Source organism: Macaca thibetana, chromosome 1 (assembly GCF_024542745.1).
Source record: "Macaca thibetana thibetana isolate TM-01 chromosome 1, ASM2454274v1, whole genome shotgun sequence".
In the NCBI taxonomy this organism is placed as follows: domain Eukaryota; kingdom Metazoa; phylum Chordata; class Mammalia; order Primates; family Cercopithecidae; genus Macaca; species Macaca thibetana.
In genome coordinates, this window is record NC_065578.1 from 188,084,942 (window position 1) to 188,103,108 (window position 18,167).

The following is an 18,167-nucleotide window of genomic DNA, read 5'->3' on the forward strand; positions in this document are numbered from 1 at the left end:
TCTCCCAGGCACTGTCAGGGTGTATCACTTACTTTTGGTCAGTCATCTGCAACTCCTCTTTGCATAAAGAGAATTTTGAGGACTCCTAAGAGGCCTGGTAGCTTTGCTTTACATGGCAGAAGCTGCCCGGACATGACTCTGGCTTCTTCCATTTTTTCCCATACACAGTTCTCAATCTCTTCTGTGTGTACCTGACACTATACTAGAGGCTGTGGAGAATTTTTAAAAAACAAAACAAAACGCAGGCACAGATTCAAGGACCTACCACCTACCACCCAGGAGCCTGCAAGCACCTTGCTACAAGCCCTGTCCCTCTCATTGAGAGCTGTGAGAAAAGCCCGTTCCTGGGATTAGTCTATCCTGGGATCTCTGCTCGCTAGGGCGGCCATCTCTTCACCCACTGCTCAGGCTGTGGCTGTGCCATTCTGGAATCCCTGAGTCCTGCTTCACCCTTGTTCCGCTGGCTCCCCAGATGTCCGACCAACTTACCTGAACCATAAGCTGCTGCTGTGGGGGCTGCAACCCCAACTGTGAAAGCTCAGCCCATTGCAAGGTCTTCCTGCTCTGCCCAGGCCCTAGTCCTGGCCCTCTCACCCTGCTGGAGGCCTACCCTGCTATCCCACCCCATCATCTGACTCTGCAGGGGCCTACAAGAAGCTTGCATAGGTATGAGAGCTTGGGGTGCCAGAAGTGAATGTGGGCTTCCTGGCCCATGGAGATAGCATAGCCGTCACAGAGAGACTCTTCACTCTGGTTCTTTCTCATCCCCCCAGACCATAACCAGTCAGTCAGTTACTTAATCAAAAAGCATTTATTGTACATCTAATATGTGCCAACACTGAACACCCTGGGGATACCCAAAGGAGAAAGCTCTGTAATAGCTTACTGTGGAGTGGGAAAGCAGACAGGAGCAGCCTCTGTACTATCAGTGAGCAAGCATTGTCAGGGAGGTGAGGTGGTAGAGAAGGAAAGAAATTTTCAACTATGATATCTCTGCGCTACACATGATTCCAGAAAATGGCCCCGGGACTAACAAATCCTCCTTTTTCTCGCCTATTGAGAGGGTACTTTGTCTCAGTTTTACAGGCCTGAGCATTCCTCACTCGCTCTGAAATATTGAAACAGTAGTGTCTTTCCACGATGCACACAGGATTCATCCCTGTCGTCCCTTTTGCATACTCGAGCTCCTCAGCTTTGGGTCCCAGCAGAGGTCACAAGCTCAGATGCCTACAGGGTGCCTGACAGGTAAAGCCAACATGCACTGAAGATGTGCTCTGTGCCAGGCACTGTTTCACCCACGTCACACAGAGTATTTAACTCCTCTGGTTCCCACAACAATCCTACGAGAGAGGGTCTATTCTTATCCCCCTTTTATAGTTGAGGAAACTAAGGCACACAGAGGGAAAGGGACTTTCCATGTTCAGAAGCCAGTGTGTGGTGGGACCAGGCTTTGACCCAGGCTAGTCCATCTGAGAGGGTCACACAAGCTGGGTGAGAGCATAGACTGAGAGCTGCAGATCAAACACAACCCGCTCTCTGGTGGCAGCTGCCTCCTGGGCTTCTGTTGTACAACCTCTGACCATGGGCCAATCTAGGCTTGACTCTTAGGGCAAAATGTCATTTGGTTTCCACAAACTTTGTGCTAAATGTTGGCAGGCTGAGTGTGGGGGAGGAGGCAGGGAAAGAGGGATCCCTTTGAATGTGAGCCAAGTGGAACTGGCTTTGGTTACCCAGGGCCTTGTGACACCCGATTTGAAGTCAGAATTATCGTCAAATGTAAGGATATGCTGTATAAAGAGATAAAATGTAGTTGGGGTAAGGGTGAGGGACAGGGAGGAGGCAAAAAACTCACTATACACTCAAGTTTCCTTAACACAGTAATCTGCCTTCACAGTGAAATGTGAAAACAATTTGAAATTGTAGCCCTGAATGTCCTTTAGCCCAGTATGTCATCAGTCACTCCTGTCCACGGCCCTAACCCCGGACACTCAAGTCATAACATGTTATGAGGTATGGAGGGAGAGAACATCAGGAGCAGCCTCCTCCTAGGGCCAGAACCTTGAAGAATCCCCTTCAGGTGCTGGGCTGGTCCCTGGAATGCCATGGCAATTAAAGCAGTGGCTGCGAGAAGACCCTGGGAGAGGGGGGCAGGTGGAGCGAGCTGTTTTAGCGTTACGGCCATAACATTGGGAGGTTGGAGGCCTCTAGAGCTGAGTTGGAACATGGGCCACTTTGACTGGATTCTTTCCCTGAGCCAGTTCAGTTTCTTGAGCAGCCTGGAATCACCTTTCTTTTCCATCTATGTACCTTGTAGATGCCAACTCAAATCACACCCTCATCGAAGTCTGCCCTGGATTCCTCATTGGAATTAATGGCTCCCTCCTTGCTGCTTCCATAAGCATTTGTTTGAATTTCCCTTGGGACACTGAACCAGTCATGCCTTATGGTACTTTGCCTGTGCTTGCCCAGTTCCCCAACAAAAAAAATAAATTCCTTGACTTTATTCCCAAAGTCTCTATCAGAAGAAGAAAAGTTCAATTCTGATTTCCTTACCCAGATAGCTAGCAAGTTTTCTACTTCTCACTAGGCAGCATTATCTGGGAAAGCCTTAGAAGAGAGGGAAGTTCTTCATGCACATAGTAGATGCTCAACAAATGTGAGTTGAATTGAATAATTTGCTGCTGTACAGCAGAGAATGGAAATGGAAGTTCTCGGCTTCCTCGGCCACATTGGTGTCAACAACCCAGAATCAGTGAAGGAAGAAAAAGCCAGCAAAGGAAATTCCTCCCTCCAGGAAAAAGCAGGGAGGTCTTTTTACAGTAATAACAGTGAGGTAGTGAGCCCCCCTACGTACACACATACTCTACTCAGTTGACTTTGCAACCAGAAATTACCAAATGAAATCATATCAGTTGAAGAACACACAGAGGCCAAGCGCAGCGTCTCACGCCTGTACTCCCAGCACTTTGGGAGGCTGAAGCAGGAGGATAACTTGAGACCAGGAGTTCAAGACCAGCCTGGGCAACATAGGAAGACCCTGCCTCTACCAAAATAATAATAATAATAATAAATTAGCCAGGTGTGGTGGTGCACGCCTGCAGTCCCAGCTACTTGGGAGGCTGAGGCAGGAGGATTGCCTGAGCCCAGGAATTCAAGGTTACAGTGATCGTGCCACTGCACACTAGCCTGGGTAACAGAGTGAGACCCTGTATCTTTTTAAAAAGTAAAAAATTAAGAACACCAAGAAGTCAGAAACACAGCCAGTCAGGGCTTTCTAACAACATGGGGGTAGTCTCACTTCCAAGTGATGTAATCTTGATATTCAACATGGCACCCCATGAAAACAAAGCTTGATGTCCATTTGAGACCAATGTTCCTTGGAAGTCGAGCCTTAGCTGCTCTCATCTGTTTCTTAGTCCTGACAGCCTCACTGGAGATTAAAAAGTAGCCAGTCTCCGAAAGAGATCTGAGACTCAGGAGCACCCAAGAATACCTGGTATTTGAGCATACTGCCCAGGCTGAAAGAGCTCTCCAAACCCAAAATATTGACATTTCAACTGGCAGACTTTATTTTCCTGGGTATCTCCTTCTAACTGACCAACATGATCTGTATGAACCTAGAAACTAGTGTGGCACAGCAGAAGGAAAACTGGCTATTTAGAGGTAGAGGAATTGGCACATGATCTTTTCTTAGGTATGAGACCTTAGACGAGTCATTTAATTTCAGTGAACCTCAGAGCTTCTTCATCTATAAACATGTTCATTTGTTAATTCAGCACATATTTCCCAAGGGCAAAATATGTCCCAGATGCAGAGGATGCCATGATGGGAATAGATTCCATCTAGAAAGGAAGAACAATGATTAAACAATTATCCTACCACAGATTATGGGTGGTAGCGACAATATAGATATGGCGAAGGGCACAGAGCAGGGGCTCTGACCTGTAATGAGGTCAAGGAAGGTTTCCCCAGGAAAACAATGTTGAATAGAGGCCAGGAGATGGGGTACAGGGCAGTGGATGGGAGTGGGGTGAGAGACAGCTACGGTTGCATAAGGATCCAAAGCTGGAGGGGAACCCCATATCTCACAGAGTTTGAGAAATGGGAGGCTTTGTAAACTGTGAAGGGGATTGGTTGCCACTGCTTGCTGCCCTCGTTGCATTTTAGGAGTTACTTTAGTGCAGAAAGCATCTCATGGGGAAGTGGAAAACTAGAGCCCTGTGTGCCATTGGCCACTAACCAGCTTTACAATTTTGAATAAATTTGGAACAAACTTTTACTGTGAAAAGATTATTCATCTGTGAAATAGGGCAAGAGATCCCTCCCCTCTACAAATTACAGTAGATTGAAGGAAGCAATGTTTTCAGGAGCCTTCAAAAAACTAAACTAAGTTATCAGTGTAGGATATTGATCGGACTTTCACCAATCATAAATAAACCCAAGCCCAGCTGGGTGCCAGTTTGAAGGAGGGAGAACTGATTGCATCCTGTTTTTATCCCTCGCCCCCTATTCCCAAGGGATCAAGAGATAAATAGCCATTTCCTTCTGATTGGTTTGGTGATATTTCATTTCGGTTTATAATTAGATTTTTGTCTAAGGGAGAACGGATGCTATTAATAAAAGTTTTTTTTAATTGTGGTATCTGTGATTACTCTGCCTGACTGGTTAGGGCAGATTGCCAGTGAGCCCATGGCTGGGAGCTTAATCCTGCATAATCCCGAGCTCTGGTAGGGTGTACTTTCCATCACAAGCAAGGTCAGGTAAGAGAATGTGGCCACTGAAACAGTGAGGCTATTAGGTCTCCTCTGCTCACAACTTTCAGGGCCTCCTTGAGGCTGTTGCACCAGCCCCATGTTAGGCTTTCAAAGCCCCCTGTGATCTCACCAAGCTTGCCTGTGCCACCTCAGTTCTCACTCTTCCTTAGAAGGCTTCTTCGCTGCCATCCCCATTTCGAACTCTGTACCTGTTGGCCTCTGTACCTCTGTTCTGGCTTTTCCAACCTATGTAGCTCACCCCAACTCACCCTTTTCCCCACCAGAATGTCCAGCCCTCCATGTAATCACACAGCCCAGGAGCTGGCACAGCCTCCCTCTCCTCCATGATGTCCCCCGCCCCCTGTCCCCCGCTCTGATAAAACCTAAGCCAGCATTGATCTCTCTCCTTTCTAACAGTATCTGCATTTTGTCACTTTCTGGTATTTAGTTTAGTATTTAGTTACTATTATTTTTGAAACTTCAACTTTGTAGGACATTTTCAGTTTACAAAGAACTCTCATATATATTATCATTTGACTTTCACAACCACACTGAATAGTGAGGGCAATTGATGTTATCATCATTGTCTTCCCATCTTAGAAACCAGGAGCCTGAGGCTCATGAAGCTCTATGACTTGCCCTACCACTTGGCTAAGCAGAGCAGGACTTCAGTGCTCTAAGGTTCATGAAGAAACTCTTTTAGGATAAGAACCAGTTGGTACAGTTTTTTTCCCCCTCCAGCACTATGTCAGTTAACTAGTAAATACTTAACTAATACTTCTTGACCACGAAATCCACATGCAACTACAGGAAAAATCATTCAAATGGCATATTTTATTGATGCAAACAGTTGTTATTAGTGCTATTAGCCTCTTCATGTATAAAGAACAATATGCTTGCAGCATTATTTTTATTATAGGGACTCAGTAAACAACCTAAGGGAGACTCACACACATTTTATACAAAGCTCTCCCCAGCCTCAGAGGCCAAGCAAAAGGCAGCCACAAATGTAGGTACCATTCCCTCTGCTCACACTGAAGGTGCTGCCCCCTGCCTCCTGGCAATGGATGGAATGTGCTTGTCAGAACTTGCTCAGCAGAGTGGACATGCTGGCTAGCCCTTGGAAATCTGGGGTCATTTGTACACATGGAGGACACAAGTTACCCAGCAGCGGCCTCAGCTCCACTACACAAGTAGGTGAAGGGGCTGGCCTGGTTGTGGAGAGGATTTAGGAGTGGTCTCCATCCAGCCATTCTGGGTTGGAGGCAGGAAGACCTCCCAACATTGGACCAAATTTCCCAAGAATTTCAGGCCACTTTGACTATCTGGCGGAATTGAGGAGTGACTTTTTTTTTTTTTGCCATACCCCTGCAACTGCTGGGAATAATACCAATTATGACTCTAAATATTTGTACAGTTCCTAACCGCCCAGACATACATTACATGCACTCTGTGCTTTTACCTAAGGACCCTGTGAGCAGGTACTCACTTCCACTTGTTGGTTTAATTTAGAAAGTGTATACATGTGATCAGACATTCAGAATGGTACCAAAGGAATGAGAGAAAAAGCCAGTCTCCCTTCCAGCACTGCCCCCAATTTCCCTCCAAAGGGGCAGTACATGCTATCATTTTCTTGTGTATTCTTCTAGATTTTTCCCCATTTTGGAGATGAAGAAACTGAGACTCAAAGCAGCTGAGTGACCTTCCCAAGGACACACACTGAGTGAGTCATAACTGCTTCTCATTCCTCAATCCATTAGCTTCCTGTGCACTCAAACTACCCTTGAGCCAAGAATTTGGCTCCTAGGGCAAGTTACGAGAATGTGAATAAGTAAAATCAGATAAAAGTCAAAGCCAGAACAGGGGGCCTAGGCCCCACAGATTCTCCACTGAGAAGCATAACTGCCTACCCCTATGAGGCACTACAAGGACATCCACTTTCTTCTCTGGCTGCTCTAGGCCAACTGCCATCCCTAGGGCATCTTCTGCCTTCTAACTGTCATGTGTAGAGTCTAACATTCAGAATATCTTGCTCTATCAAAGCACTCCCACCTAACATGTTACTTCTTCAAGACCCTGATACTTTGAGGGTTGGTCTGATAAAACATATGTCTGGGCTGCTAAGGGGAGATAAAGCCTAAAGTCTGGTGGGCAGCCTGCAGATAGCTCAGCCCTGAGGCCACACCATGGAGAGCTCGGAGACAAGGGCTGAGTTCCCTGGCCTCTCTGACCATCCCCACCAGCTCCCAGTGGCCTTAAGTACTTAAGTACAGAGGTTCTCCCACAAAGCCTTGAGGTCACCAGGCATGGATGGAGCAGAGGTGGTGGACGGGAAGGAATGAGGGGATGAGGCTGAGGGAACCCTGTGTCGAGGGGGGTTCCCCCTGCAATATGGGACACCCCCCTGCAATCCCCAGCTTAAGCAGTTTCTTCCATACATACTCCCAATTCAAGAATTTGCAATACCTGCCATCTCCTTTGGGAAGGGCATTTCAAGGATGGAGAGGAAAACGTTTGGGCATGCTGAGGGCATCAGGGAAGAGGTGACGGCTGTTCTTAGGGATAACAATATCTGCACGCAGGCAACTAAAGCTGCACGTGATGAGACTAAGCATATGTCATCTGTATCAAAGAAAGAAGGTGCTGAAGCCAAAAAAAAAAAAAAGGCACGCTACTTAACCTGACACTGGATGGGTATTCAATAAGTATTTTAGCTCACTCATATATGTTCTCTGCATTCATCAACCATTATTTATCAAAACCATAAAAAAAGAACACTCCCTGCAACATTAGGAATGCAGATTTAAGCCCATGCAGAGAGGAAATAAAGATTTATCCTCAGACACATGAACTCCTCTGCACAGCCCACCCTCTGAGGCGGAAGCTGCAACCCAAAGCCTGGCAAATCTGAAATCCACCACACTGAACATTCCACAGAGGTGAGTTATTTGTAATGAGAATATTTATGCTCACTCCCTCTATGATTTGATCTTTGCATTTTAAGACTTAATATTGCAGTAAGGTAGCTTTTGGCTTTTAATTGCCCAGAAATTTTGTTAACATTAAACGAAGGGACAAAATGGAAAGGAAAATAGAACCGTATCTGTATCGCTTTTGAGTTGCATAACTGTATATTTTTGCCACTCCGTTAGTTTTCAGCTATTCCAGCCTGTAAATGTCTCCCCCACCACCACTAACGAAAAGAAATATGTCAGTCATTCTGTTATTGCCACAAAGTTTGCAGAACTCTTAAGTTCCCATCTCTAGTAGTAAAGAGAATTATGCAACTTTTAATTACCACCTGTGTGGCAGGGAGACCCTGAATGACACAAGTGTTTGGTTGTTCTCATGCTTTTTCAAAAAACACCTTTTCCTTCCAAGAGGATATGATGTTTGAACACTTAAGCATCAGTTATTGGAGTCGGCCAGAAGCAGAGGTTTCCCTTTATTTGTGGAACAGAAAAGGCAACGCCCCGCTAAACCGCTCCTAACTCACAGATGACCTCAGAGCCTTGGCTCTGGCTCTCCAAAAACAAAACTTCACCTAGACACTTTACCACACCCACAAACATTGGCTCCAAAATCCTTTACCAAACTATTTTGAAAAATGAAAATGAGAACTGTATAACCAAGATAGTTCACTGTAACCATGGCTACAGGTTTCATTAGCACTAATACCAGGATGTGGTCAGATCATGTGTGTGTGTATATATATAAAATATATACATACAGATGACGAACAGAAGTGTGAGTGGTATTAGAGTTCCCCTATGAATTCTCCACATTGGAAATGTAGCTTCTAATAACTACAGACTGGGGGGAAGAGAGGGGATAGGAGGGTGGAGGACTGTATCAGTAAGAGAAGCTCAGTTTTCCACTTTGAGCTTTAATTCAGCCTTTTAATATAATCCCCTAAAATACCACTACCTTGCATTGAGATTGCAGTTTTCCCTGCTCAGTGTTCTTCCACATGTCTTGTCTGTTCTTCACAATAATCTTGAGAGATATCCAGGTTGAGTGATAACCTCATTTCTCAGATGAGGAAAGGGCTCAGAAAGCTTAACTGATTTTGCCCAAGGTCAAAGGCCTGGAGGACAACTGAACTGGGACTAGGAGAGGGTCCTCTGACTCCTCGCTTAATTGCACCCTTGGGCCAGCTGTTTGTATTGTGCCCAGGGGCGTTCTGATATGCATTAATTCCTCTTGCACATATCCCTCACCCTTATCATTTGTCTGATTAACCACAGATCAGGATCAACCCATCAAACTGGAGGTTAAATCTGCTATGTAAGGCTTGCCTTTTGTCCTCATTTATATTTTTTAAGCCCCCTGCATGGCTCTTCTCTACATAGATGACAGCACAGAGAACATGTACCATAGTCCCTACTCCTGAGTGAGTTAAATCCAGGGGAGATGAGCTTAAAATGCTTCCAGGGACCAGGTGGGTGAACAGGACTTGGTGAAGTAGGCAGGATGGGGACTGGGGTGTGGGGTCGGGGAATGGAGAGAACACAGGCCCTTTTAAAGCTCCAGCAGATTGTGGCCATGTGGGAGGTTAGTGTGGCCAAATCTTAGGACCACATTGAGTCCTAAAGATTGAGAATTTGATATGAAACCGAAGGAAGCAGAAAAATAATACAAAGTAAAAGTGCCTGGGGGTTGGATATAGCTCCCAGACTGCCAGTGAGTGCTACGCCTATTTAGTGGAGTTTCATGCCTTGGGGCCCCAGCATATATGGGGTGATATATATTATGTGGGATGTTGTATTGCACTTCTATTCAACATGTTCGGTCCTATTAAAACATGAGCTCCTTGAGGTCACGGAAGGCATCGTAATCAAGAGTGCACCCACAGGGTGTGACGCACGTGGCAGGCTTTTACATGCTGATGGATGAATAGTTGGATGAACACCCCATCATCTTGGAAGATCCAGAAATTAAAGTCCTCAGCATTCTGAGAATGGTGGTTACAGAAGGATCTTTGGACTCAGAGAGGACTAGAGTCAAACCTCTTTCTGTGCTTGAGTAGCTCCATGTCTTTGGGCGAATCGCTTAATCTCTCACAGCCTCAGTTTCCTCATCTGTAGAATGGGCATAGGAAAAGCCTACCTCTTGAGTTGTTGAATGGAGACCATGTCTGTAAACCCTTGATTCCACACACAGAGTTGCACACTTAGTAAGAACTCAGCAAATGGTGGCTTTTTGATTCAACAGATCATTCCCCGTTTGTGTGAAAGGTGATAAGACTTTTGCCAACCCTCTGTTTTGAGATTTTTGGCTTCCTGAAGTATTTAAGTCAAAAGAGGACTGTCAAAAGAAAACAAATGAGCATTCTAGCTGAAATGAAGAGGAGAAAATTGATAGTGATGGACAACACAAGGCTCCCTGAGAAGTGCGATCCTGGAGGTCAGGAGGGCTGGGAGAGGGAGAAGCAACTGGGAGTGAATGGAAATAAAGCTAGCAGGAAAGCAGGGGAGAGGCAAAGGTGGCTGCCCTGATTGACTAGGGGCTGATTAACTCATTCTCTACGCCAATTCAGTGAAAAGCTGATCAAACTCTAATTAGAGCAAAATAATTCACAAATGGATGTTTTCACCTTTCACACAATGTGAATAGTATAATAATAAATATAGTGTTTTACAGTTGTCAAGGCAATTTTAAGGCACCCACTGTGTGAAATATACTTACACAACATGCTTCACACACATTATCTCATTTACTCTGCTCAGCAATGCATTCATTCAGTCATCCATTCAGCAAGTACTTACTGCCAGTCCACTTTCTACCAGGCCCTGTGCCAGATACTGAGAGTAAAATGATGTAACACAGTGAATAAAACACCTAGCCCTCTGAGAAAGATGGTAATATCCTTGTTTACAGAAGAATAAATGGAAAAAACACTTAAGTGAATGTTCCCCAGACCCACACCATGTTAGTGGTGGAGACAGGTTTTTTTTTGGTTTGTTTTTTATTTTAGAGACAAAGTCTCACTCTGTCACCCGGGCTGGAGTGCAGTGGTGCAATCACTGTAACCTCAAACTCCCGGGCTCAAGTGATCCTCCTGCCTCAGCCTCCTGAGTAACTGGAACTATTGGCATGTGCTACCACACTTGGCTAATTTTTTTAATTTTTATTTTTGTAGAGATAGGTTCTTGCTGTGTTGCCCAGGCTGGCAAAATTCTTGACTACAAGTTATCTGGCATATGAGAAGAAAAATTAGGAAATTTCCTTGATCTTGAGGAGGTAAATATGAGGAAGTTGACTTGCTAACAGACTGGAGAAACTGTATTCACTCACATTTAGTACAGCTGGAATTTTCAGGGAATCAGACATAATTTCACATGATTAATCCTAAGGGTAACATGAGGAGAACTAACTATTCTTAGAGTGTATAGTCTGGACCCTTTGGAGAAAGATAATTAGGGATGAAAAGAGAGAAAAGGAAGGAAAGAGGAAAGGGAAAAGAGTAAAGAAGTATAAAGGAACTGGAGATTCCAGACCTTCCATAATAGAAAATCAAAGAAAGTCCACATGAAGCCTTTTTAAAATTCTTTTCATCGTTCTTAAATCATTCTCTAATTATTTCCCTGGTATCATCGTTGAGACAAGAGAGGATGTCTTTTACCTCCCCCGTATTTCCTAGCATGTCTTAATTAATACTTGACTGACTGAAAGATTGACTCATTTGAACCCAAAGTGAAATGGAGCTTTTTAATTTTCTTTTCTGCTGAACCTGAAATAGAGCATATAGTAATTAGGAAAGAATCCCTTGTTATCAGAAAGTCCCAGCTACAATGGGCTCTTTGTAACTGAGCAAAAGGAAGGTAGATGATTATTTAGGAGCTGATAAAACACTCACCCCTGCCCCCACTTTCTACTGCTCTCAGTGATAGGAGATTTTCTTGATCATTATTTCTCCCTCCAGTGAGTTTTCGTGGCTGGAAGATCTGGCTGGACAGCACAATCTGCGGGTGGGTAATTATCATCAAAGTCCAGCCACAGTGTGACTGATGGTCACTTTTCTATGCCCTTTGGTGCTTCTACTCTTTCTCCCCAGTGACCTGGTTTGCCTGACAGATGATTATTCAAGATCTCATTTTTTTAGAACCCTTGAATTAACTTCACTTATTCATTCATTCATTCATTCATTCATTCATTCATTCAGCTACATGCCAGACTCTGGGCATCCAAACAGAACAGGACAGGCAGGGCCCTGCTCTCATGGAGCTTATATTCTAATGCAGGAAGACAGGCAGTGAACATGGAAACCAGTGTGACAGCAGCATTGTAAGTGACTTGAGAAATTTCAAAGTGAGAAGTATCACCAAGGCAGTAGGGCAAGATGGTGAGATAGGGGTTGGCTGGGGGTTGGGCGACATTAGATTACCATACTCCATTAGAAAAGGCCTCCTGATGAGGTAACGCAGGAGGAAATTTGTATGAAAATGTATTTGAGCTGACACAATTGTTGTGAAGCAATCACGCCAAGATCTGAGGAAAACCATACCAGGCAAAGGGACAAATAGGGTCCTGAGCGAGCTGACAGTCCAGGAGTAGGTGCGTCTAGCCCACAGTGAATGGGAGAGAAGAGAATACCAGATGAGGTCCAGAGGAGGCAGGGGCCAGATGATGGCAGGGCCTGGGGATATGAGAAAGAGTTTAGATGTCATCCTTCTAGTGACAGGAAGCCAGGAGGCGTGAGCAGGGCCTGGGGGTGATATGATCTGGCTCTAGTGGGGAGAACAGGCCGCAGGGAGGGAGGAGCAAAACCAGAGAGATTGGTTAGAAGCTGCTGCAGTAACCCAGGTGAGAGGTAGCAATGGCCTCACCATGGAAATGGTGGGAAGTGAATGGAGTCAGGACACAAAGAGAGAGCAGGTAGGACCAGCTGATGAGGTAGGGGTGGGGAGGTAAAGCCGAGGAGAGAAGCTTAGTCTAAGTGTTGAAGGAATTCATTTATTTGCCCCATGTTGATTAGCACCTATGATGTGATAAACAGCTAGGGTGGTGGGGGTGGTGGAGGAAGGCGAGGCTGCGGTAATAGGAGAGTCGGATCATCAGCGAGTCCTCCTTGCTAAGGAGGTGTGATTATCATACAAGTGGTGAGCAGCCAAGCGAGGGGTGCGCAGGGAGTGCACGTTACATCCAGATTTTAGAAAGACGAATTGAAAGAAGGAAAAACTAGAGGTCATTTGAAGACCTGGACAAATAAGGTAACAATGGGGATAAAGCGGAAGGCACCTTTCTGTGCCTTTCCATACCCACAGGGCCCAAGTCCCCCTCGCTCTAAGCCCTGCTTTACTTACGATGCTCACCATGGTTCAGCCGCACTGGCTGCCCTCTCTCACGGATGTGCCTGCTCTTTCCCACTTCAGAGCTCTCACCCTTAATGTTCCCGCTACCCAAGGTCCTGCCCTTAGCGCTGTGCACACTTGGTCCTCAGCACCCCGAGATCTCAGTTCAGAGTCACCTCTGCAGAGGCCACTCCAATTATTTCCTTTATTGCACTAACATGTATACTTTCTACCTGGAGAAGAGACATAACAAGAAGTGCACAAACAAAATGTCTATCTTATGCATGACTATACCCACGGTACCAGGACGAGAACTGACACATCCTAGGAGCTCATTAAATACATTGGGGGAAGGAAAGAAGGGAAAGTAGGAAAAGACGAAAGGGCAGTTTGGTGTGGGGGTAAGGAAGGAGGCTTCTGTGTCCTACTCCACACAATGTTGGGAGAGCCCTGCAGAGAGGGGAAGGAACTATATCTAAACCCTTATAATTCAGCTCCTGAGTGATGCTTATCCATATTTTCATTCTGAAATGGTCGCCCTGAAAGAGAATGATGAATGAACTAATTTAGTCTACTGCAGGAAAACTAGAGAAAAGAGAAAATGCCTTGTAAAGGAGACCTACATAATCAAATTCATGACTCCAGAACCATCTCACATTTGAAAAAGACAAGCAAAACCATCATTAGCTAAGGAGTCAAGGGATGTTTACTTTGGCCAGCCTATTTGTTTGGGATCAAACAATCAGGACTAACTTTTATTGCCAGGCAAGGCTCTGAGGCACTCTACTTCTACTGACTCATTTCATTCTCACAACATCCTATTATTGTCAATGCCATTCTACAAATGAGAAAACAGAGCCCCAGAGAGAGGTTAACCTGCCTGATGTGATACAGCTAGTGAGTGGGAGAGCCAGAATTTGGACCCAGGATATCTGGTCCCCGAACCACTGCTCAAAAGCACTAAGGTAAACCCCTCTTGGGCCAAAGTTGCCCTATAGAAGAGTTGTTGAACACATTGCACATTTGTTATAAGCAAATCATTCTAGGGATTATATATGCAATGGTAATTAATAATCATTAGCAACTAGCTTTTTTGTCACTTGTATTAGGCAGGATAGGCTAACTGCTATAACAGAAAATCCCCAAATCTCAGTGGCTTCACCCAACAAAAGTTTATTCTAACCCATTTCATTTTTCACTGTGGTCAGCAGGGGTGCTCTGCTCCATGCAGTCATTCAGGAACACCTCCCATCTCTACCATCCCCAGGGCTCTTGGAGTCCTCCCCTGGATGCTCTGCATCTGGCCAGCCAATGAGCAAGCAGAGAGTGAACAGGGAGGTCCCACGAGAAGATTTCGGGAGCCACATTTCCTTGGCTGGCACTCAGTCACATGGCCCCACAGAGACGTAAGGGGCTGAGACGTATGGTCACACTTGTGCTCAGAAAGAGAATATGGTGGGCATCTTGCAAAGCACTGTGTCAATGCTTATTTTTAAGGATGTTTGTAGAAGAGACCTGGCAGAAAGGTAACCTGGGCCTCAGTAGACATTGGTTCTGGCCCTGGCTGTACTAGCCACTAGCTGAGTAATCTCCCGCAAGATGCAGTCTCTTTGGTCCCAGATTTCCCATCAGTAAAGTAAGGTAATCAACCAGATGGCCCATTTCAGGAGTCTTCTAATCCAGAATGTTTACATGATAAAGCATCATTTTATTAAATAACCATGGTGCCTTAATCATTTTTCTATTGATGCTCTATTTGTGCTTTTGTTCAAAATTGCAACCATAATTGTAACATCAATTCTGAGGGAAAATTCTATCTATTTTCCTTTAATACTCAATATCTAGTTACGCATCATATATACTCTGGGGGGAAAAAACAGCTTCCGACTTTGTGTTAGGACTAGTTATTTGAAGCAATTCATTAAATTGGGGAAAATGTGGATACCTGTTTCAGAATGCCTAGAGCTGGGTCTAAGTAGTAAATGTAATATTCTGCAAGCAGATCATTTACTGTGATCAGACCATTTTTGTAAAAACAGTACTTACATCTATTTGAGGGCACCTGAGCATGCCAGGTTAGCAAGGTGAGAACCATCAAGCAAATATATATCCAGAACAGCCGAGTTAATAACTACTGACTGAGGTTCCACTTCGTGCCCTCGCTGCCAGAGATCCTTGGTTTCTGAAGTGTGCGATATTATCGTAACCACAGGGATTTTGCAAGGCAGTATGGTTTGAGGGCTGGGGCAAGGTTTCGACAGGCAGGGTGGAGAGGCCTGGGGTTGAATAAGATGTTTTAAACTCCCAGGAAAGATGGTGAGGAGTCAGGTAGAGACTGATGATTTTCTTGTTTTGGAAAGAAAAAAGAAAAGAATATCCATATACAGTCCAGACTCAGAGCCCTTATAGGAGACTAGGGTTAGAAGAAGGAAAGTTGGGCACACCCAGGGACACCTCCTCTCATGTCCCTCTGCCTGAGAGTTCTCCCACCCACATCTGCTGGAAAACACCTGAGCTACACCATCATCCCACCCTTTCCGGCCACCATCACCCTTGGCCCAGCTGTCAGTTTCCCTGGACAACTGTGATCATTTCCTCCCCCTACACCCTCTCCCATCTGTCCTCTCACACCTCAGAGAGAGTGTTCTTTATGAAATACACATCAATTATGTCCCCTCCTTGCTTTAAACCCTGTGGCTCTCACAGCAAACTCTAGCCCTCCACGTGGCTTACAAGGTCCTGTGGTGTGGGGCTGCCATTCATGGGTCCCGCCATCCACGCTCACCCCTCCACTGCTGCTGTCAGCTACACTGTCCCTTCGGGTCGTTTTCAGGGACAGCAATGGGTCTAATTTGTTCATCTAATAAAAAGCACAATACACATATTATTTGCCTATGTTTCTAGACTTTGGGGGGGACACTTTACGGTGTATTAACAATTGAACTCATTTTTTTAAATGTAGAGAACTTCACCTGAAAAGGTACTGGAGGATTGAAGAAAAGCCTATCAAGCATATTACTTGGAAATGCTTTAAAATAAGTTTATTTTGTGTTTCAAGGTTTTTCAGACACGCTAGCCGTGTGTTTGCTGTTTTTGTCATTCAGATCTTAGCTCAGTCATCCCTCATCAGACCCTTCCTAACCTCCCTGTTACCCCTTTCGTAGCATCATGGGGTCTCATTCATGGCACTCACCATAATTACACTTTCACACCTGCCTGTATGGTTCTTTGATGAATGTTTGGTTTGGTTCCCACACTAGACTTGGAGCACAGAAAGGACAGGGATCTGGTTTGTTTGTTCTGGATACACAGTTCCCAGCAGGAGTAGGTGCTCAGTAATTAGACACTGCGTGATGCCTGCTCAGACACTCATCCTGATGGTCATTTCTTTTCGTCACCTTCCTTCAACCCTCTCCAGGCAGGACTGCTGGCTGCTTCTGCCATGCTGCTCCCATGTCCCCCCTACACAGAACTTAACCACAGAACTTAACCACAGAACTCATCAAACTATACTTCTATTTTTCTTTCTCCCCCTTGCTAGACTGGGCAGTGATCAGGATCTGAATGCTGGTGTTTAGCGATTGTTTACTACGTTGAACGTGACCTCTAGAAAAGCAGTTCTGGCTGAGATCCCCTGACAACACAGAATAAGAAGTAACGTGGAAGGAGGCTCCCCAAGCTGGCCATTGTGCTGCTGTGTGTGGAGGTAAACTTCTTCCCCCCTCTCCTCACCCATGATTCATTCCCTCATTTAGCACATGGCTCCTGTGCTCATAAATGAAGGTCGGCTGCTCAACTTGCTTATGCAATGGGCCTCAAACCTGACAATCATCCAGAAACACTCGGGCTGCTTGCTACAAACATAAATTCCTGGGCCCATCCTAGACCCGACTGAATCAGGGTCTCCAGGAGCAGGATGCAGGAATCTGTATTTTTAACTGCTTAAATGACTCTTCATAGCCAACAGTCCATCCTGCTGTCACCTGGGATCCTGGGCAGAGGAGCTAAAGCAAGCACAGTGATCAGCGCAACCCAAGGCAGAAAGCTCAATGGAGCCGTCTGAGCAAAGGCCCAAGGGGAGGTCTTTGCTCCCAACTGTCAGTTATAAAATGGCCCCCCACACAAATCCAGGAGTCAGCAGTCGCAGAAGAGGGGCCTCTTAAGGTTCTCATAGAGAACTGAACCTCCCACCTCCCCCTACAAGAAGGGTGACGATTTGTACCATTTGGAGGTCACTCTGGAGTTGGTCTCAGGGATTCTAATTGAGTGCCAATGTGATCCTTATTATTAACCTTTCCAGAAAGTATTTACTGTCTCACAGACACTGTTCTAGAGCTTTACATGTATTATTTTATCTAACAAACAAGAACAATGAGAGGCTGATGCAGAATAGAATGTCCTGCTCCCTTCTTGGAGAGCACCGGAAAGAACAGTAGTGTCAGGGCCAGCCCTGAACATAGCCTGCAGCTATGGCTGCTTTTGGCTCTCAGAGATTGAAGCAGACCTCCCTGTGGAATGACCCACGCCTGTAACACTTCCAAGGGTCCCAAAGCCTGGGAGGGAGGCTGGGGCCTGTAGATGGCCAGCTGTTCTCCTCCACCTCACCTATGAACTCAGCAATCCTCCAGGTGCCTTCAAATGTTCCCCAAGCAACCCCTCTCCATCCTATTTCTGGATGCCAGAGTCTAGAGCAACAGCTGCAGACCTACAGAACAACCATATCAGGGAGATTACTTGTGAAGACCTTTTCATTTCAGTGAGGTGGGGGCCCATGATTCTTTGGCAATAGGGATTGACTTGGAGGTGAGGAAGGAGGAAGAAAAGCCTAGCACTAGAATTAGTCCATTGTTATTTCAAGATAACTCACTTTTTATGGATTATATTTGTGTAAATATTTTACAGTTTACAGAATGCATTAAATATATTGAACCCTTTTGATCCCCACAGTGTCATTATGAGGGAAGCTCATTAGCTTCATTTTGTAGCTGAGGTCTGGTAACTCGCCAAGGTCATGCAGGATGACCCAAGGCACAAAACCAGACCTTCTGGCTCTGGGATCACTGTTTCCCATTGACACCTCATACGTGGGTGGATAGAGGCTTGTGACAGAGGATATAGA

At 45.4% G+C, this 18,167-nt stretch overlaps 2 protein-coding genes across 20 annotated transcripts in view; both read left to right on the forward strand.

Annotated features, from left to right (window-relative positions):
- The window catches only part of MRPS14 (mitochondrial ribosomal protein S14), an 868,813-nt gene that overhangs the window by 697,555 nt on the left and 153,091 nt on the right, over window positions 1-18,167 (forward strand). The gene's annotated exons all lie outside the window — the stretch shown is intronic.
- Window positions 1-18,167, forward strand: part of KIAA0040 (KIAA0040 ortholog) — a 34,747-nt gene that overhangs the window by 9,019 nt on the left and 7,561 nt on the right. For 2 of the 4 annotated variants that reach the window (XM_050767510.1, XM_050767488.1), the window contains exons 2-3: window positions 6,404-6,477; window positions 16,590-16,754. The gene's annotated coding sequence lies outside the window, so the exon portion shown is untranslated. The remainder of the gene's footprint in view (window positions 1-6,403; window positions 6,478-16,589; window positions 16,755-18,167) is intronic. The other 2 variants (XM_050767504.1, XM_050767493.1) reach the window with 1 other exon arrangement.